This window comes from Oncorhynchus masou, chromosome 33 (genome assembly GCF_036934945.1).
Source record: "Oncorhynchus masou masou isolate Uvic2021 chromosome 33, UVic_Omas_1.1, whole genome shotgun sequence".
Taxonomy (NCBI): Eukaryota; Metazoa; Chordata; class Actinopteri; order Salmoniformes; family Salmonidae; genus Oncorhynchus; species Oncorhynchus masou.
The window spans coordinates 12,725,739-12,748,503 of NC_088244.1; the positions used below are offsets into that span (position 1 = coordinate 12,725,739).

General features: G+C 47.0%; 1 protein-coding gene across 1 annotated transcript in view; it reads left to right on the forward strand.

Annotated features, from left to right (window-relative positions):
• Window positions 1-22,765, forward strand: part of LOC135527848 (ERC protein 2) — a 454,194-nt gene that overhangs the window by 429,096 nt on the left and 2,333 nt on the right. The window lies entirely within an intron of this gene.

Sequence of the window (22,765 nt, forward strand, 5' to 3'; positions counted from 1 at the left end):
AGTGTAAACTTCAAGGGAAGCAATATCCTGGGAAACCAGAGGAAATTACACATTAGTCCTGAGACACACCACAGAGACTGGAGAGGATAGGACAGGACAGAACAGGAGAGGACAGAACAGGAGAGGACAGAACAGGAGAGGACAGAACAGGAGAGGACAGAACAGGAGAGGACAGAACAGGAGAGGACAGAACAGGAGAGGACAGAACAGGACAGGACAGAACAGGAGAGGACAGAACAGGAGAGGACAGAACAGGAGAGGACAGAACAGGACAGGACAGAACAGGAGAGGACAGAACAGGAGAGGACAGAACAGGAGAGGACAGAACAGGAGAGGACAGAACAGGACAGGACAGAACAGGAGAGGACAGAACAGGAGAGGACAGAACAGGAGAGTACAGAACAGGAGAGGACAGAACAGGAGAGGACAGAACAGGAGAGGACAGAACAGGAGAGGACAGAACAGGACAGGACAGAACAGGAGAGGACAGAACAGGAGAGGACAGAACAGGAGAGGACAGAACAGGAGAGGACAGAACAGGAGAGGACAGAACAGGAGAGTACAGAACAGGTGAGGACAGAACAGGTGAGGACAGAACAGGAGAGGACAGAACAGGAGAGTACAGAACAGGTGAGGACAGAACAGGTGAGGACAGAACAGGAGAGGACAGAACAGGTGAGGACAGAACAGGTGAGGACAGAACAGGAGAGGAGGACAAAACCATACCAATAGCCAACACTGTGCTGTAGCTACAGTATAGTAATCATCTTACTGTCTTCTCTCTCTTACTCACAGACAGACAGACAGCGGAGTATTATGTCCTTCCAGGTGTTGGGGTGTGTCTGTCTGAGTGTAGAACATGTGTCAGAGCCCAGGTGGAGAGACACACACTGTAATTACCCCTGTGACACTACCAATCTAACAACACACACATGTTTTACGGAGGCTGATCCTAATTTACTGTGGTCAGCTAAACTATGCTAAACGCCTCGCTCCGCTCTGAAAACCTGAAAGGAAAGAGGGAGAGAAGGAGAGGAAAGGAGGAGAGAGGAGAAGACAGAAGGAACCTATTAATTGTGATAATTGAGTGGAATGTTTTCTACTTAGGAGGAAGTCTAGGAGGTGCTCAGTGGAAAACCAGATCCATAATAGTGTCGCTCAGTGGAAAACCAGATCTATAATAGTGTCGCTCAGTGGAAAACCAGATCTATAATAGTGTCACTCTGTGGAAAATCAGATCCATAATAGTGTCACTCAGTGGAAAACCAGATCCATAATAGTGTCACTCAGTGGAAAATCAGATCTATAATAGTGTCGCTCAGTGGAAAACCAGATCTATAATAGTGTCACTCTGTGGAAAACCAGATCTATAATAGTGTCACTCAGTGGAAAACCAGATCTATAATAGTGTCGCTCAGTGGAAAATCAGATCTATAATAGTGTCACTCTGTGGAAAACCAGATCTATAATAGTGTCGCTCAGTGGAAAATCAGATCTATAATAGTGTCACTCTGTGGAAAATCAGATCTATAATAGTGTCGCTCAGTGGAAAACCAGATCTATAATAGTGTCACTCAGTGGAAAACCAGATCTATAATAGTGTCACTCAGTGGAAAACCAGATCTATAATAGTGTCACTCAGTGGAAAACCAGATCCATAATATTGTCACTCTGTGGAAAACCAGATCTATAATAGTGTCGCTCATTGGGCATTCTGTTTTCCCTTGTTTGAGCCACACTGATGCCAGCCAAAACAACAGGCACAGATTAAGTTGCCCTTGACACTGATCCAAGGTCTGTTAGGCATTCTTTCCAGTAATGGTTAAAGTCGGATATGGGGAAGGGTAAGCTGATCCTAGATCTGTGTTTAGGACAACGTCAAGCCAGAGATCACCAGACCATGTCATGCAGAGTGCCTGGAATCTTTCCCTTATGAAAATATAAATAAGTCAAATGGTATAGAAGTCATTAGCTTGGGCTCTAAAGTCCAACTCTGACCCTTTAAGCTCAACCTAAACATTAGCACATGACCCAGGGCAGGCAGGCGGTTGGAATTCTCTCTGTGGTACACATCACTCCCATCACCGAGCCTGGGTTTGGATTCCAACTCTCACACCCAGAGCGTATGAAATGGACATTACCCAGCCCAGCTCTAACCTAGGACATGTACTGGACTTAAGACCGTGAATAGTCTTGAATTGAAATGTACTACTGCGGCGAAGACCAGTTCAAGGAAAGGGCTATTGGCTTGGCTTGCGTCCTCTCTGTGTTTCGCATCATGTCAAGGCACCACACAAAGATAAGCTGTCATACTGAAGAGCTGTAGCAGTGCTCACAGTCTTCACTCCCTCTTCTCAGTATGAGCACAGTGTGCTAGCAGAAGCGCTAGCTAGAGCGCTAACTCTGTCAGTGCGGATGGCTTTATCAGTGCTGGTTTACTGAGAACACTGTGTAACAGTAGTAAATATAGTGGTAATATAGCGGTGGTATGAGTGACTCTGTCAGCACTTCCCAGGGTTATTTACTCACCATCCCTGTCTAATCCAAGTCCCTGTCAGCCTTTACTGCTCTTATTTATGGACACACTTCCCTGTCAGCTTTAGGATGAGCTGATCGCACTCCAAGATGCTCTCGAGGAGTGTTCTGCGGTGTTTCTAACTAGTGTTCTACAGGGTTCCCTCTCCTGTGTGGGAAAGTTAGCAGCTGTGTCTCTGGTCATAGAATTACAATGAGTAGAGAGGAAATTCTGTTTCAAAGCAATGTTGGAGAGTAGACTGGTGGCCATATTGGTTGTAAAGGAGGGGAGGGGAGGTGAGGGGAGAGGAGGGGAGGTGAGGGGAGAGGAGGGGAGGTGAGGGGAGAGGAGGGGAGGTGAGAGGAGAGGAGGGGAGGTGAGAGGAGAGGGGGGAGGGGAGAGGAGGTGAGGGGAGAGGAGAGGAGGTGAGGGGAGAGGAGAGGAGGGGAGGGGAGGGGGGGGGAGGGGAGGGGAGGGGAGGGGGAGGGGAGGGAGAGGAGGGGAGGGGAGGTGAGGGGGAGAGGAGAGGAGGTGAGAGGAGAGGAGGGGGAGGTGAGGGGGGGGGAGGGAGAGGAGAGGAGAGGAGAGGGAGAGGAGAGGAGAGGAGAGGAAGGGAGAGGGAGAGGAGAGGAGAGGGAGAGGAGGGGAGGGGAGGGGAGGGGAGGTGAGAGGAGGTGAGAGGAGGGGGGGGGAGGAGGAGGGGAGGGGAGGGGGAGGGGAGAGGAGAGGAGGGGAGAGGAGGGGAGGTGAGAGGAGGGGAGGGGAGAGGAGGGGAGGGGAGGTGAGTAGAGGAGCAGTAAGCACTCAGCAGTATTAAATCATGACGGCAGAGAAGCTCTGCTTTACTGTGTGTTTATATCACTGTCAAGCCTGGCGCTCTCTCCCTCTCAATTCAATTCTATTTCAATTTATTGGCATGGGGAACACATGTTAACGTTGCCAAAGCAAGTGAAGTAGATGATAAACAAAAGTGAAATAAACAATAGAAATGAACAGCAAACATTACAAATACAGAAGTTTCAAAAGAATAAAGACATTACACATGTCATATTACATGCAAATAGTTAAAGTATAAAAGGGAAAATAAATAAACATAAATACAGGTTGGATTTACAATGGCAACAGGTCACAAATCACGTCACCTCATTTTGTGGGTCTGTGTAATCTGAGGGAAATATGTGTCTCTAATATGGCCATTTCATTTGGCAGGAGGTTAGGAAGTGCAGCTCAGTTTCCACCTCATTTTGTGGGCAGTGTGCACATAGCCTGTCTTCTCTTGAGAGCCAGGTCTGCCTACGGCGGCCTTTCTCAATAGCAAGGTTATGCTCACTGAGTCTGTACATAGTCAAAACTTTCCTTAATTTTGGGTCAGTCACAGTGGTCAGGTATTCTGCCGCTGTGTACTCTCTGTGTAGGGTCAGTCACAGTGGTCAGGTATTCTGCCGCTGTGTACTCTCTGTGTAGGGTCAGTCACAGTGGTCAGGTATTCTGCCGCTGTGTACTCTCTGTGTAGGGTCAGTCACAGTGGTCAGGTATTCTGCCGCTGTATACTCTCTGTGTAGGGTCAGTCACAGTGGTCAGGTATTCTGCCGCTGTGTACTCTCTGTGTAGGGTCAGTCACAGTGGTCAGGTATTCTGCCGCTGTGTACTCTCTGTGTAGGGTCAGTCACAGTGGTCAGGTATTCTGCCACTGTATACTCTCTGTGTAGGGTCAGTCACAGTGGTCAGGTATTCTGCCACTGTGTGCTCTCTGTGTAGGGTCAGTCACAGTGGTCAGGTATTCTGCCACTGTGCACTCTCTGTGTAGGGTCAGTCACAGTGGTCAGGTATTCTGCCGCTGTGTACTCTCTGTGTAGGGTCAGTCACAGTGGTCAGGTATTCTGCCGCTGTGTACTCTCTGTGTAGGGTCAGTCACAGTGGTCAAGTATTCTGCCACTGTGTACTCTCTGTGTAGGGTCAGTCACAGTGGTCAGGTATTCTGCCACTGTGTCCTCTCTGTTTAGGGTCAAATAGCATTCGAGTTTGCTCTGTTTTTTGTTATTCTTTCCAACGTGTCAATTATCTTTTTGTTTTCTCATGATTTGGTTGGGTCTAATTGTGTTGCTGTCCTGGGGCTCTGTAGGGTGTGTTTGTGAACAGGGCCCCAGGACCAGCTTGCTTAGGGGACTCTTCTCCAGGTTCATCTCTCTGTCGGGATGGTTTTGTTATGGAAGGTTTGGGAATCAGTTTCTTTTACGTGGTTGTAGAATTTAACGGCTCTTTTCTGGATTTTGATAATTAGCGGGTATCGACCTAATTCTGCTCTGCGTGCATTATTTGATGTTCTACGTTGTACACAGAGGATATTATTGCAGAATTCTGCATGCAGATTCTCAATTTGGTGTTTGTCCCATTTTGTGAATTCTTGGTTGATGAACGGACCCCAGACCTCACAACCATAAAGGGCAATGGGTTCTATATCTGATTCAAGTCATCTTAGCCAGATCCTAATTGGTCAATCGAATTTTATGTTCCTTTTGATGTCATAGATACCCTTCATGCCTTGTCTCTCAGATCGTTCACAGCTTTGTGGAAGTTACCTGTGGCGCTGATGTTTAGGCAGAGGTATGTATAGTGTTTGTGTGCTCTCGGGTCACAGTGTCTAGATGGAATTTGTATTTGTGGTCCTGGCGACTGGACCTTTTTTGGAACACCATTATTTTGGTCTTACTGAGATATACTGTCAGGGTTCAGGTCTGACAGAATCTGTACAGAAGATCTAGGTGCTGCTGTAGGACCTCCTTGGTTGGGGACAGAAGCACCAGATCATCAGCGAACAGTAGACATTTGACTTCAGATTCTAGCAGGGTGAGGCCGGGTGCTGCAGACATTTCTAGTGCCCTCGCTAATTTGTTGATATATATGTTGAAGAGGGTGGGGCTTAAGATGCATCCCTGGAAAGAAATGTGTGTTTTTAGCCGCACACTTGTTTGTGTACATGGATTTTATAATGTTGTGTGTTTTTCCCCCAACACCAGTTTCCATCAATTTGTATAGCAGACCCTCATGCCAAACTGAGTCAAATACGTGGTCTGGCGTATGGTAATTTGGTAAAAAGCCAATTTGACATTTGCTCAGTAAATTGTTTTCACTAAAGAAATGTACCAGTCTGCTGTTAATGATAATGTAGAGGATTTTCCCAAGATTGCTGTTGACGCATATTCCACGCATATTATTGGGGTCAAATTTGTCTCCACTTTTGTGGATTGGGGTGATCAGTCCTTGGATCCAAATATTGGGGAAGATGTCAGAGCTGAGGATGATGTTAAAGAGTTTAAGTAGCCAATTGTAATTTGTGGTCTGTATATTTTACCAGAGCCCTGTTTTTGTCTCTCCCTTCCCTCTGTTTTGTGTCATCTGTCTCTGATCTCTCTCTCTATTCTTTGTCGAGAAGAAAGCAACAATGTCAAAGGAATGAATAGTCAGACCAGAACAAATCATTTTGTTTCCACATTCACTAAATATATATATATATATATATATATATATATATATATAGATAGAGGGGAGAGAGATCAATTACAAATCGTATAATCAGTTATTAAAAACTACCAGAATCCATTGGATACTCCAATTACATTGAATTTGCTACAGGACATAATGAAAAGCCCCCAACCCAAAAAGGCCTGTGGTGTTGATGGTATCCTCAATGAAATGATCAAATATATAGACAACAAATTGGCTACTTAAACTCTTAAACTCATCCTTAGCTCTGGCATCTTCCCCAATATTTGGAACCAAGGACTGATCACCCCAATCCACAAAAGTGTAGACAAATTTAACCACAATAACTATCAGGGGATATGTGTCAACAGCATTCTTGGGAAAATCCTCTGCATTATCAATAACAGCAGGCTCCTACATTTCCTCAATGAAAACATGTATATATATAACATTATCATATATATATATATACAGCTTGAGAGTGCTGTTATTATTAAAGGTTTCTGAAATTGCAAAAAGCTTTTATATAAAGTAAAAAATGTACAGAATTTATTTACAGGTAATAAGTTATCCATAATTTATTTCTCTTTTGGTGTTTTTTGTATATATATGTATATGTATATATATATGATAATGTTATATATATACATGTTTTCATTGAGGAAATGTAGGAGCCTGCTGTTATTGATAATGCAGAGGATTTTCCCAAGAATGCTGTTGACACATATCCCCTGATAGTTATTGTGGTTAAATTTGTCTACACTTTTGTGGATTGGGGTGATCAGTCCTTGGTTCCAAATATTGGGGAAGATGCCAGAGCTAAGGATGAGTTTAAGAGTTTAAGTAGCCAATTTGTTGTCTATATATTTGATCATTTCATTGAGGATACCATCAACACCACAGGCCTTTTTGGGTTGGGGGCTTTTCATTATGTCCTGTAGCAAATTCAATGTAATTGGAGTATCCAATGGATTCTGGTAGTTTTTAATAACTGATTATACGATTTGTAATTGATCTCTCTCCCCTCTATCTCTCTCTCTCCCTCCTTCCCTCTCTCTCTGTCTCCTTCCCTCTCTCTCTCTGTCTCACCATCTCCCTACTTCCCTCTCTCTCTCCCTCCTTCTCTCTCTCCCTCCTTCCCTCTCTCTCTCCCTCCTTCCCTCTCCTCTCTCTTTCTCTCTCCCTCCTTCCCTCTCTCTCTCCCTCCATCCCTCGCTCTCTCCCTCCATCCCTCGCTCTCTCCCTCCATCCCTCTCTCTCTCCCTCCATCCCTCTCTCTCTCCCTCCATCCCTCTCTCTCTCCCTCCATCCCTCTCTCTCTCCCTCCTTCCCTCTCTCTCCCTCCATCCCTCTCTCTCTCTCTCGCTCCATCCCTCTCGCTTTCTCTCTTTCCCTTCTAACCCGTTCTGCCTTTCCCCCTTCCTCATCCCTCTCTCTTTCTCTCTTTCTCTTCTCATCCCTCTCTCACCTTTCCCCCTTCCTCACCCCTCTCTCTTTCTCTCCTGTCTCTTTTCATCCTACTCTCACATTTCCCCCTTCCTCACCCCTCTCTCTTTCTCTCCTGTCTCTTTTCATCCTACTTTCACCTTTCCCACTTCCTCATCCCTCTCTCTTTCTCTCCTGTCTCTTCTCATCCCACTCTCACCTTTCCCCCTTCCTCATCCCTCTCTCTTTCTCTCCTGTCTCTTCTCATCCCTCTCTCACCTTTCCCCCTTCCTCATCCCTCTCTCTTTCTCTCCTGTCTCTTCTCATCCCTCTCTCACCTTTCCCCCTTCCTCATCCCTCTCTCCTGTCTCTTCTCATCCCTCTCTCACCTTTCCCCCTTCCTCATCCCTCTCTCTTTCTCTCCTGTCTCTTCTCATCCTACTCTCACCTTTCCCCCTTCCTCATCCCTCTCTCTTTCTCTCCTGTCTCTTCTCATCCTACTCTCACCTTTCCCCCTTCCTCATCCCTCTCTCCTGTCTCTTCTCATCCTACTCTTACCTTTCCCCATTCCCCGCCCCCTCTTCCTGCAGCCAAACTATCCCTTTTAATGACCACCACTCCTTGGTAGCTCAGCTAACAACACACACACACACACACACACACACACACACACACACACACCAGCCAGGTTACACCAGATCCAATGCAATATTCGATATTCGTTCAGGTCCCCAGGACATCGGGAGAGGCCTTCAATAACGACCACTAGGGGCAATGTTGAGTGCTATTAACATCAAGAAGACTCACGGCTTGCTAAGGCATCCTCTAAGGATCGCAGGTTCAATCCTAGTGTTAGGTACTCTTTTAGATTTTGGGGGGTTTTAACCATATCTCTGTTTTATCCCTTAATCAGAATTAATGTCTAACCTTAACCGGCAAAACTTGACCTTTATACCCCCTAGACAAATGTTTAATACTGAAGTCACACCGTGAGATCTTGTTGTACACAGATACACACACACACACACACACACACACACACACACACACACACACACACACACACACACACACACACACACACACACACACACACACACACGCAGCTAAACTAAAACATTGACCACCACTGCTAAAAAAGCTGCAGCTGTATCCTAGAGTTGTACCTCACACCAAATCAAACTCTATACTCCCCTACATATCCCCCCCCCAACCAAAACCTCAGAGCCCCCCCTTATTCAGGCATCCTTCCTCCTTATGTATTGGGCCACCCTCCAGAAACCTATAAAGCTACGGACTAGGAGAAGCTAAAAAATCTGCGTTTTGGTATCCACGTGTGCAGAGCCCCATTCACTGGGATGTTGATAGAATATGAAGTGGAGTTTTAAACCCGGTAGCCTGGCATGTCTCTGGCTTCCACAGATCCTGCATGGTCACAGACAGTGGGAAAGAGAGAGATGGGAGGGACAGAAAAAGAAACATAGGTCAGGAGAGAGACAGGTCAGGAGAGAGACGGGTCAGGAGAGAGACGGGTCAGGAGAGAGACGGGTCAGGAGAGAGACGGGCCAGGAGAGAGACGGGTCAGGAGAGAGACGGGCCAGGAGAGAGACGGGCCAGGAGAGAGACGGGCCAGGAGAGAGACGGGCCAGGAGAGAGACGGGTCAGGAGAGAGACGGGCCAGGAGAGAGACGGGCCAGGAGAGAGACGGGCCAGGAGAGAGACAGGCCAGAGAGAGACGGGCCAGGAGAGAGACGGGTCAGGAGAGAGACGGGCCAGGAGAGAGCCGGGCCAGGAGAGAGACGGGCCAGGAGAGAGACGGGCCAGGAGAGAGACAGGCCAGGAGAGAGACGGGCCAGGAGAGAGACGGGTCAGGAGAGAGACGGGCCAGGAGAGAGACGGGCCAGGAGAGAGACGGGCCAGGAGAGAGACGGGTCAGGAGAGAGACGGGCCAGGAGAGAGACGGGCCATGAGAGAGACGGGTCAGGAGAGAGACTGGCCAGGAGAGAGACGGGCCAGGAGAGAGACGGGCCAGGAGAGAGACGGGTCAGGAGAGAGACGGGCTAAGGAGTGAGACGGGCCAGGAGAGAGACGGGTCAGGAGAGAGACGGGCCAGGAGAGAGACGGGCCAGGAGAGAGACGGGCCAGGAGAGAGACGGGCCAGGAGAGAGACCGGCCAGGAGAGAGACGGGCCAGGAGAGAGACCGGCCAGGAGAGAGACGGGCCAGGAGAGCGACGGGTCAGGAGAGAGACGGCCAGGAGAGAGACGGGTCAGGAGAGAGACGGGCCAGGAGAGAGCGAGAGACGTGCCAGGACAGAGCGAGAGACGGGTCAGGACAGAGCGAGAGACGGGTCAGGAGAGAGCGAGAGACGGGCCAGGACAGAGCGAGAGACGGGCCAGGACAGAGCGAGAGACTGGCCAGGACAGAGCGAGAGACGGGCCAGGAGAGAGCGAGAGACGGGCCAGGACAGAGCGAGAGACGGGCCAGGACAGAGCGAGAGACGGGCCAGGACAGAGCGAGAGACGGGCCAGGACAGAGCGAGAGACAGGCCAGGACAGAGCGAGACGGGTCAGAAGAAAGAGGGAGAGACTGGTCTTGAAAAGACGTTAGGAGAAGGGTGGGGCCTTCATTGCGCCCTGAGAAACAAGGGAAAAAGAAACAGATAAAAGTATATGAATTAGAAAACATGTCTGTCCTCTCATTCCAGCATGAGAGAGAGAGAAAAGGGGGGATTGAGAGAGACGAGGAGATTGAGAGAGATGGGGGGATTAAGAGAGATGAGGGGATTGAGAGAGATGGGGGGATTGAGAGAGACGAGAAGATTGAGAGAGACGGGGGGATTGAGAGAGACGGGGGAATTGAGAGAGATGAGGGGATTGAGAGAGACGAGAAGATTGAGAGAGACGGGGGGATTGAGAGAGACGGGGGAATTGAGAGAGATGAGGGGATTGAGAGAGACGGGGGATTGAGAGAGACGAGGGGATTGAGAGAGACGAGGGGATTGAGAGAGACGGGGGATTGAGAGAGACGAGGAGATTGAGAGAGACGGGGGATTGAGAGAGACGAGGGGATTGAGAGAGACGAGGGGATTGAGAGAGACGAGGGGATTGAGAGAGAAAAAGAGGGTTGGAAGAAGAACTAGAGTTGAATGAAATATGTTGACCTAGCAGAGTGGTGATTGGTGTGGAGTGAACTAGTGTATTGGGGGAATTCGTGTTGTTTCTCCAACATAGGACTGTTTCATCCTGTCTCCAACATAGGACTGTCTCATCCTGTCTCCAACATAGGACTGTCTCATCCTGTCTCCAACATAGGACTGTCTCATCCTGTCTCCAACATAGGACTGTCTCATCCTGTCTCCAACATAGGACTGTCTCATCCTGTCTCCAACATAGGACTGTCTCATCCTGTCTCCAACATAGGACTGTCTCATCCTGTCTCCAACATAGGACTGTCTCATCCTGTCTCCAACATAGGACTGTCTCATCCTGTCTCCAACATAGGACTGTCTCATCCTGTCTCCAACATAGGACTGTCTCATCCTGTCTCCAACATAGGACTGTCTCATCCTGTCTCCAACATAGGACTGTCTCATCCTGTCTCCAACATAGGACTGTCTCATCCTGTCTCCAACATAGGACTGTCTCATCCTGTCTCCAACATAGGACTGTCTCATCCTGTCTCCAACATAGGACTGTCTCATCCTGTCTCCAACATAGGACTGTCTCATCCTGTCTCCAACATAGGACTGTCTCATCCTGTCTCCAACATAGGACTGTCTCATCCTGTCTCCAACATAGGACTGTCTCATCCTGTCTCCAACATAGGACTGTCTCATCCTGTCTCCAACATAGGACTGTCTCATCCTGTCTCCAACATAGGACTGTCTCATCCTGTCTCCAACATAGGACTCTCATCCTGTCTCCAACATAGGACTGTCTCATCCTGTCTCCAACATAGGACTGTCTCATCCTGTCTCCAACATAGGACTGTCTCATCCTGTCTCCAACATAGGACTGTCTCATCCTGTCTCCAACATAGGACTGTCTCATCCTGTCTCCAACATAGGACTGTCTCATCCTGTGTTTTAGCAGTTCCAGGAACAAAGCCTTGACTCCAGTCTGTTTTCTATCTTCTCTGGAAACTTAGATTCCTGCTATATGAAATATGATTAGGACATCAAGTCAAGGAGACCTGCTTCCCTCTCTCTATTGCATGCATTACCAGCTGAGAGCTGGCTCCCAAGGTGTGTGTGTGTTTTTGTCTATACATATAGCTGTGTGCTTGTGTGTCTGTATCAGGGCATTAGGTCGCATCTTCAAAGAAGTCACTCCACCCCCCCGATCCCCCTCTCACCCCCATGAGAATGCAGCATTTCTGGGATTGCATCGTACCGGAACCCCCTCCTCCCTTCCACAGTCTGGATAATGGGGGTGAGAAACTGTGTGTGTCAGTCTGCCTGGCCTCTTATCGTCCATCAGACTACCCTCAGATTCTCTTTCCAGATGGGGGTGAGATAGTCCCTCAGAGGCCCAAACCCCCACAGACCTCCAGAGCATGGAGGCCTCCCTGATCTACTACCTGATGGAGGTGCTTTAATGTGTGCTCGAGTTTCACCCGTCTCCCCTGCTTCGCCGGGCCTGTGGTAGTGTCAGGATGCAGGCACGTTCAGAGTGCTGGCCTGGTCTCTGGTTCTGGGTTTAGTTCTGGGTCAAGGTCTAGGCTCTGATATTCAGGCTTACTGCAGGATCATTTTAGTGATACACAAGTGGAGATTTAGGGTTCAAACACACACACACACACATACATACATTCACACAGAATCATGTCAACTAGCACTCACACAGAGAAACACATACACACTCACACACAGCTGGTTCATGGCAAAGCTCTGGACATCCCCCCTCAATATAAACACTGCCACTCATACTGTACATACAGAGATAGAGAGAGAGAGAGGGGGAGAGAGAGACTGAGATTCAGTGAAATAACAAGAACTGATAGAGGAGACTAGTGTAGGAGAGGAGACGAGTGTAGGAGAAGTGACGAGTGTAGAAGAGGAGACTAGTGTAGGAGAGGAGACTAGTGTAGAAGAGGAGACTAGTGTAGAAGAGAAGACTAGTGTAGGTCAGTAGACTAGTGTAGGAGAGTAGACTAGTGTAGGTTAGTAGACTAGTGTTGAAGAGTAGACTAGTGTAGAAGAGTAGACAAGTGTAGGTTAGTAGACTAGTGTAGGTTAGTAGACTAGTGTAGAAGAGTATACTAGTGTAGGTTAGTAGACTAGTGTTGAAGAGTAGACTAGTGTAGAAGAGTAGACAAGTGTAGGTTAGTAGACTAGTGTAGGTTAGTAGACTAGTGTAGAAGAGTATACTAGTGTAGGTTAGTAGACTAGTGTAGAAGAGTAGACTAGTGTAGGTTAGTAGACTAGTGTAGAAGAGTACTCTAGTGTAGGTCAGTAGACTAGTGTAGGAGAGGAGACTAGTGTAGGTCAGTAGACTAGTGTAGGTCAGTAGACTAGTGTAGGAGAGGAGACTAGTGTAGGTCAGTAGACTAGTGTAGGAGAGGAGACTAGTGTAGGTCAGTAGACTACTGTAGGTCAGTAGACTAGTGTAGGACAGTAGACTAGTGTAGGAGAGGAGACTAGTGTAGGTCAGTAGACTACTGTAGGTCAGTAGACTAGTGTAGGACAGTAGACTAGTGTAGAAGAGTAGACTAGTATAGGACTGTAGACTAGTGTGGGAGAGTAGACTAGTATAGGACAGTAGACTAGTGTAGGACAGTAGACTAGTGTAGGAGAGGAGACTAGTGTAGGACAGTAGACTGTATAGGACAGTAGACTAGTGTAGGACAGTAGACTAGTGTAGGACAGTAAACTAGTATAGGACAGTAGACTAGTATAGGAGAGTAGACTAGTGTAGGAGGGTAGACTAGTGTAGGACAGTAGACTAGTGTAGGTCAGTAGACTAGTGTAGGACAGTAGACTAGTGTAGGAGAGTAGACTAGTGTATGTCAGTAGACTAGTGTAGGACAGTAGACTAGTGTAGGAGAGTAGACTAGTGTAGGACAGTAGACTAGTGTAGGACAGTAGACTAGTGTAGGTCAGTAGACTAGTGTAGGACAGTAGACTAGTGTAGGTCAGTAGACTAGTGTAGGACAGTAGACTAGTGTAGGAGAGTAGACTAGTGTAGGACAGTAGACTAGTGTAGGACAGTAGACTTGTGTAGGACAGTAGACTAGTGTAGGAGAGGAGACTAGTGTAGGTCAGTAGACTAGTGTAGGACAGTAGACTAGTGTAGGACAGTAGACTAGTGTAGGAGAGGAGACTAGTGTAGGTCAGTAGACTAGTGTAGGACAGTAGACTAGTGTAGGACAGTAGACTAGTGTAGGACAGTAGACTAGTGTAGGACAGTAGACTAGTGTAGGACAGTAGACTAGTGTAGGACAGTAGACTAGTATAGGACAGTAGACTAGTGTAGGACAGTAGACTAGTGTAGGACAGTAGACTAGTGTAGGACAGTAGACTAGTGTAGGACAGTAGACTAGTATAGGACAGTAGACTAGTGTAGGACAGTAGACTAGTGTAGGACAGTAGACTAGTGTAGGACAGTAGACTAGTATAGGACAGTAGACTAGTGTAGGACAGTAGACTAGTGTAGGACAGTAGACTAGTGTAGGACAGTAGACTAGTGTAGTAGAGGAGACTAGTATAGGACAGTAGACTAGTATAGGACAGTAGACTAGTGTAGGAAGAGATCACCCCAGTAAAAGTTGCGAAACAAAGCAGACATAGATAATCAGAGGGAACAGAAGAAGGAGAGTGAATAGCGAGGGAGAAAGAAAGCCCATGAAAAAAAATATATGAAATTCCACGCTACCATTTATTGTCGTTGCTCAAACCTGTACTTAGGACCTGCATGAACATTATACACTTTTATCAACATATGCTCTCTCTTGCCTTAAGCGTTTGAAGTCACAAATTAATATTTGAACTTCTTCTCCTGCCAAAACCTTCATTTACTCCCCTTCTCTGTGATGTGTGTGTGTCTGTGACGGGAGTGTGTGCATTCGTGTGTGCGTGCGTGCATATTATTGTGTGTGTGTGTGTTTGTGTGTGTGTGTGTGTTTGTGTGTGTGTGTGTGTGTGGGGGGGGGTGTCAAAACAACCTGCACCTTAGTAAGGAGTAGGGGCTGCAGATTCCACCCCTATCAGTTTTAGAGGTTGGCACACCTTGGCTGTACAGAGAACTCACCACCATCCCACTGAAACTAGCCCTCTATCATAAGAGAGAGACAGAGACAGAGAGAAAGAGAGAGAGATGCTTCGAGGGGACACCTACGGTAGATACACCTTCTCATCTCTTGGCAGTAGTACTGTAGATTACTTTATCACTGACCTCTCTGAGCTGTCACATTCAGCCCACTGACACCCCTGTCAGATCACAGAAAACTCAATCTACTTGAACAGAACACTACTTAATTATGAGTCATCAAAGCCAAATGAACGGCATAATATTAAGAAATGCTATAGATAGAAGCAAAGTAGTGTAGAAACCTACCAACAAAACTATTGGGCAACAACAAATTCAATCCCTTTTAGACAAATTCCGGGACAAAATGTTTCACTGCAGTAGTGAAGGTGGCAGTAGAAACTACTTGGCAGTAGAAAGCCTAAACAGTATTTTTGACCTTTCAGCTTCCCTATCGAATCTAAAAATGTCAATCAGACAACCTACATTTTTTTTAAATAAAAATTACAAATTGTTTAATGAAGAATGCAAAACCCTAAGAAATAAATTGAGAAACCTATCCAACCAAAAATCTAGAGACGCAGAAACCTGAGGACATAGAATCTAACCACTTCTGGTAAAATTGTAAAACGCTAAACAAACAACATAAAGAGTTATCTAATCAAAACGGAGATGTATAACAAAGAACAAACAGCTAAAAACATATACATGATCAATTACAAATCCTAGAATCAGCTATTAAAGACTACGGGAACCACTGGATTCTTCAATTACATTGACTGAACTACGGGACAAAATACAGACGTATTCACCCTGAACACCCTAATTGACATACAAATAAACCAAAAGAAAAACAGTCTACTCATGCTTTGTCGATTTCCAAAAATCTGTTGACTGAATTTGGCACGAGGGTCTGCTATATAAATTTGTGGAGGAAGTGTTGGGGGAAAATACATGACATTATAAAATCCATGTACACAAACAAGTATGCTGTTAAAATAAATAAACAAAGCGATTTCTTTCCACAGGGTCGTGGGGTGAGACAGGGATGCAGCTTCAGCCCCACCCTCTTCAACATATAAATCAACGAATTAGCGAGGGCACTAGAACTGTCTGCAACACCCGGCCTCACCCTGCCAGAATCTGAAGTCTCTTTGCTGATGAGCTGGTGCTTCTGTCCCTAACCAAGAGCACCTAGATCTTCTGCACTGATTCTGTTGAAAGTGAATCTCAGTAATACAAAAATAATGGTGTTTCAAAAAAGGTTAAGTTACCAGGACCACAAATACAAATTCCATTTAGACACCTTTTTCCTTGAGCAGTCATTCCCAAACCTTTTATAGTCCCGTACCCCTTCAAACATTCAACCTCCAGCTGCGTACCCCCTCTTGCACCAGGGTCAGCCATCAATGTAAGCATGTCACACACACTATACATTTATTAAACATAAGTGTGAGTTGTCGTCACAACCCGGCACGTGGGAAGTGACAAAGAGCTCTTGTAGGAACCTCTCAGCCTAGCATCTGTAATACTAGCTAACATTAGCACCTCTCAGCCGAGCATCTGTAATACTAGCTAACAGCACCTCTCAGCCTAGCATCTGTAATACTAGCTAACAGCACCTCTCAGCCTAGCATATGTAATACTAGATAACATTAGCACCTCTCAGCCTAGCATCTGTAAAACTAGCTAACATTAGCACCTCTCAGCCTAGCATCTGTAATACTAGCTAACAGCACCCCTCAGCCTAGCATCTGTAATACTAGCTAACATTAGCACCTTTCAGCCTAGCATCTGTAATACTAGCTAACATCACCCCTCAGCCTAGCATCTGTAATACTAGCTAACAGCACCTCTCAGCCCAGCATATGTAATACTAGATAACATTAGCACCTCTCAGCCTAGCATCTGTAAAACTAGCTAACATTAGCACCTCTCAGCCTAGCATCTGTAATACTAGTTAACAGCACCCCTCAGCCTAGCATCTGTAATACTAGCTAACATTAGCACCTCTCAGCCTAGCATCTGTAATACTAGCTAACAGCACCCCTCAGCCTAGCATCTGTAATACTAGTTAACAGCACCTCTCAGCCTAGCATCTGTAATAATAGCTAACATTAGCATCTCTCAGCCTGGCATCTGTAACACTAGCTAACACTATCACCTCTCAGCCTAGCATCTGTAATACTAGCTAACATTAGCACCTCTCAGCCTAGCATCTGTAACACTAGCTAACATCAGCACCTCTCAGCCTAGCATCTGTAATACTAGCTAACATTAGCACCTCTCAGCCTAGCATCTGTAATACTAGCTAACAGCACCTCTCAGCCTAGCATCTGTAATTCTAGCTAACAGCACCTCTCAGCCTAGCATCTGTAACACTAGCTAACACTATCACCTCTCAGCCTAGCATCTGTAATTCTAGCTAACATTAGCACCTCTCAGCCTAGCATCTGTAATACTAGCTAACATTAGCACCTCTCAGCCTAGCATCTGTAATTCTAGCTAACAGCACCTCTCAGCCTAGCATCTGTAATTCTAGCTAACAGCACCTCTCAGCCTAGCATCTGTAACACTAGCTAACATCAGCACCTCTCAGCCTAGCATCTGTGCCGCTAGCTCACACTTGCTTTCACTCAGCGTGTGTTTGCTCAGATGAAGGAAATTATGTAATTAGCAAGCCAGGGATTGTTTTCTTTTACTCTCTCCCTCACTCCCGCCTTTTTCTCCTCTCCTCAGTGAGCGATTGTTCCAATTTAAGCTAAGCCACACCCTTATTCCTATTTCTAATTAATCTGCTCACAGCTTCAGAAGGAGAAATCAAACTATATTTCTCACATTATATTTCTCTCCCTCTCTCTCTCTATCTCTCTCTCTCTCTCTCTCTCTCTCCTGATTCCTCTTAATTGTTCAATAGAAGTTTTGTTGGAAATCAAAGGTTGGGTTGAGAGGTGTGTGTGTGGGGGGGAGTGGAAATGGGGGGGTTGTGAGTGTGTGTGTGAGAGGGGGATTCATGGTTGAGGTAGGTGGGGGGGCAGTATTGGGTGGGGGTTCTGGGGAGGAAAAGCTGGCATTTTGCTCTCTAATTCCAACAGGCCTCGAGGCCTGGAGCGGTGCACTAAGAAGGGCCTCACTGTTGCTCCCTGGATCAGCCAGGTATTGCTTACATAAAAAGCAAGTGAAAACAGCTGTAGGGATAATTAGCTTGATTCTCCATTACATGCCATGAGGGCCAATAACTAAAAAATGGAGTTTTGTTTGGGTTAGAACTACAGCCCGGACCAGGAGGAAGTTGTAAAAGTCAGGCAGAAAAAAAGAGAGAGCTCTTGAAGCAATTGTTCCATGGGAGATGTTCTGCCTCTCTGGGCTGGTTGATGGAGACCATATTTTTTTCATCAGGGTTTGAAAAAGGGCCCTGTTCCAATGCTTGTGTACGCGCACATTGTGTGCGCGCACGTTCATACACTTTTATGTTGGTACATGTCTGTGTTTTTATTGTGCAACAGGGTGGCAAAGCAACATTTATAGTGTTATGGGAGACATCAAAAACGGTTTAATGATGCTCAATGTGTATGTGTGTGCGTGCGTGTTATGTGTTCTATTCACACTTATGCGTGTTGGCATAGTTTGACGAATAGTTACCAGCTCACCTCTTCTGATTGCCACACATTAACCTCTTTATAAGTTGACCGCTACAAATTCAGATTTATTGGGACCTGGAGTATAGACTACTGTAAAGTAAAGGATATAGTATTATGTAATATTATACAAAGGAGACGTTTTATTATAATCACAAAGACACAAAGACCTAGAAGATCCACACTACAGCGCAATTGACATTTAAAGATCATTTCCATCTGAGCTGACATATGCAGCGTTTACCTTAAATGCGGTCTCATTGACCCCGGGATCATTGCCTTTAAATGTCAGTCGTGCTATAACGCGGTCTGCTGCACTCCGGATCGAATCTAGCCCTTACTCTTTTCATCAACAGATTACATACTAGCTTCCAAGCGACATCGGACCTGTTGTAGTGTGGAGCAGAGTGACTGTCTGACCTGTTGTAATGTGGAGCAGAGTGACTGTCTGACCTGTTGTAATGTGGAGCAGAGTGACTGTCTGACCTGTTGTAGTGTGGAGCAGAGTGACTGTCTGACCTGTTGTAGTGTGGAGCAGAGTGACTGTCTGACCTGTTGTAATGTGGAGCAGAGTGACTATCTGACCTGTTGTAGTGTGGAGCAGAGTGACTTTCTGACCTGTTGTAATGTGGAGCAGAGTGACTGTCTGACCTGTTGTAGTGTGGAGCAGAGTGACTGTCTGACCTGTTGTAGTGTGGAGCAGAGTGACTGTCTGACCTGTTGTAATGTGGAGCAGAGTGACTGTCTGACCTGTTGTAATGTGGAGCAGAGTGACTGTCTGACCTGTTGTAATGTGGAGCAGAGTGACTGTCTGACCTGTTGTAATGTGGAGCAGAGTGACTGTCTGACCTGTTGTAATGTGGAGCAGAGTGACTGTCTGACCTGTTGTAATGTGGAGCAGAGTGACTGTCTGACCTGTTGTAATGTGGAGCAGAGTGACTGTCTGACCTGTTGTAGTGTGGAGCAGAGTGACTGTCAGACCTGTTGTAGTGTGGAGCAGAGTGACTGTCTGACGTGTTGTAGTGTGGAGCAGAGTGACTGTCTGACCTGTTGTAATGTGGAGCAGAGTGACTGTCTGACCTGTTGTAGTGTGGAGCAGAGTGACTCTCACCTGTTGTAGTGTGGAGCAGAGTGTTTGCCTGACCTGTTGTAGAGTGACTCTCACCTGTTGTAGTGTGGAGCAGAGTGTTTGCCTGACCTGTTGTAGAGTGACTCTCACCTGTTGTAATGTGGAACAGAGTCAATGGGCTACATCGTCCTCTGCCTGCCCATTTGAGGATCTGTGACTTTTAACTCCATTTGGTTCTATAGGTTCCTCCGCCTCATTTTATAAATGGATTTCTTTCTGTTTGGACAGAAAATACTCTGGGACCATAAGTAGGCTGAGCTGTCACTTGTCTCCCTTTGCATTTCCCTCCCCTTCATCCTACAGAATGGCTCGTTTTGCATCTCTCCGCTTGGTAGAGTGAGGGATAACTTTGTGCCGGTAATTGAATTTAGGCAACAACAAAAAAAATCTGAAAAAGAACAAGAGTCATAGGATAATTGCTAGTGAAAGAGCTGAGTTCGTACATAGGTGGTCCCCAAACTCTGCAAGGATCCTTTTTACAAGCTGTTTACATTAGTACCACTTAAAGACAAAAAAAGAGTCAAGAGCAGCCCGTCTCACTCAAATACAGACGTTTTTGGTCGGTATTCAATCCCCCGACAGACAGGCAGGCTGGCAGACAGGTAGGAAGGCAGAGGCTGGCAGACACACAGACAGATAGACAGTCTCCTGTGTCCCTCTCCCTCCGTCCGCTTGTCTTTAGCTCCTGTTATTAGACTGACTACCCAGATGACCCCAACACCTCTGTTCAGACCAAGCTGGTTATCTTCAGGTGTACATCACTGTAAAGTTGGTTCAGGAATCTCAAGATGTTTTTTTGTTAAATGGACTCCTACTGCACGTACGAGTATCCCATGTACGTATGGGCACAATGATGTATCGGTCCTGGTACACTCACACACATGCCCCCACATGCCTGCACACACGCAAACACACACAGCGCCTTAATGCCGGTATGGCAGCAGTTAGACACTTGTATCTTAAACATGATTAGCTAGCATGCTGTATGCTATGGCAAAGTTAACAAGTATTCATTTGGGAAAGACTCAACCCTTGTCTGAACCACAGTTACTGTGGGAGCAGAGTACAGGAGGAGGCGGGATGGGAGGAGAGTACAGGAGGAGGCGGGATGGGAGGAGAGTACAGGAGGAGGCGGGATGGGAGGAGAGTACAGGAGGAGGCGGGATGGGAGGAGAGTACAGGAGGAGGCGGGATGGGAGGAGAGTACAGGAGGAGGCGGGATGGGAGGAGAGTACAGGAGGAGGCGGGATGGGAGGAGAGTACAGGAGGAGGCGGGATGGGAGGAGAGTACAGGAGGAGGCGGGATGGGAGGAGAGTACAGGAGGAGGCGGGATGGGAGGAGAGTACAGGAGGAGGCGGGATGGGAAGAGAGTACAGGAGGAGGCGGGATGGGAGGAGAGTACAGGAGGAGGCGGGATGGGAGGAGAGTACAGGAGGAGGCGGGATGGGAGCAGAGTACAGGAGGAGGCGGGATGGGAGGAGAGTACAGGAGGAGGTGGGATGGGAGGAGAGTACAGGAGGAGGCGGATGGGAGGAGAGTACAGGAGGAGGCGGGATGGGAGGAGAGTACAGGAGGAGGCGGGATGGGAGGAGAGTACAGGAGGAGGCGGGATGGGAGGAGAGTACAGGAGGAGGCGGGATGGGAGGAGAGTACAGGAGGAGGCGGGATGGGAGCAGAGTACAGGAGGAGGCGGATGGGAGGAGTGTGCGATGGAGAAGTGGTGGTGGGAGGGTGAGAGAACTAATGGACCTATAAGAGGAGTGAAAGAGAAGGAAAGATGAAGGGATGAGAGGAAGTAGGAAGGAAGGACAGTGATTAAGATGGATAATGTCCTGTGTAGTCTATTATAAGGAGGGAGGAAACATCGTTAGATAAGGTCAGTTTTCTGATGTCGATAAGAGTAGTAGATCAAAAAAAATAAATCAGGAATTTCAATTATACACACAGACATTACCCACCCAGATGCCAAAACGTTTTACATATTGTGGGAGAAGTTGTGATGATTATGTTTCAAGTTTATCTAGAGCTGTCCATCTGAGGATTATGCAGTACTTTACCGTTTAAGAGGGTAACTTACCTCATTCTCTGCTAATGTGGAGTATCTACAGGAATACTGGCCGCTGTCATTCTACAGTATGTGGGAGCAGCCTCTCAACATACAATAAGAATGCTAAGTAGTCTAGCAACCCCATGTGTGCTATCCATATTTTGTCAAAGAGCCCTTCCAGTTTCAGTTTCAGTGTATAGCTGCACAGTAGCACCACCTTGTTGAAACAGAGCAGACATTTTGTGTCTAAGCATGGGAGAGCATGACGCTACTGTTACGCTGTATGCATTGGATGCAGTTTCTCCTAGATAGTTATAGGATGCGAGATAAGACAGTGGGGATGGAATCTATTCAGATTGTCCAGTTGTGTTAAAGTTATTTCAATATAAAATAGCAACCACAGACACTAACATGCATGCACCCAAACATGCATAGGGTCATGCAGGCGTGCCTTGGGAATTTGTCTGCCTGCCTGGGCCCTGTCTGCCTGCCTAGTCCCTGCCTGCCTGCCTAGTTACTGCCTGCCTAGTGCCTGCCTGCCTGGTTCCTGCCTGTCTGCCTGCCTGGGCCCTGTCTTTTTGCCTGGGCCCTGTCTGCCTGAATCAATAGAGCTGCTCCACCGGGATCAACAGGAGTGTGTTTGGTTCAAAACCCGGCTCACCAGCAGCTGTAGGGAGACAGAAAGAACAGGGAAACAAACACAGCCCTGCCTGGCTGCCTGGGCCCTGTCAGCCTGGGCCCTGCCTTCCTGCCTGGGTTCTGCCTGCCGCGGCCCTATTTGTTGATTCTTGGGCCCCAAAATCATTAATTAAAGTGCAGACGACGGCACGGTAACCTGAGGAAAGCCTCACACACACATATGAGGCACACACTAACCCACACACAGCACTCCCTGTCGCATAACAAATGATGGCACTTGGTTTAATTGCTGAGGCTGTTTATTTATTTACGTCTGTAATGGATGGTGGTCTTCGGCCCGGCAGCCAATCAGCAGCCAGAGAGAGGGAGACAGGAAGAGAACCAGAAGCCCTGCAGACCTGAACAAATTCCACAGGATTCTGCACTCTTCATTTCACCCTCGAGTCTACATGGTCCGCCTTTCAGTCTAGCTTTAACTCTTTCTCTCTTTCTGTCTGTTCTCTCCCCCTCTTTTCTTGCTCTCCTAGTTGTGTTTGTTCTCCTCTCTAGCCTTTCCCGAGTGACTGATGGGATCGCCGTTCTTGATTGGTGGTTATTTTGAGAACTGTTTGCTCAGCCAATGGGGCGCCCTGGTCTTACAGA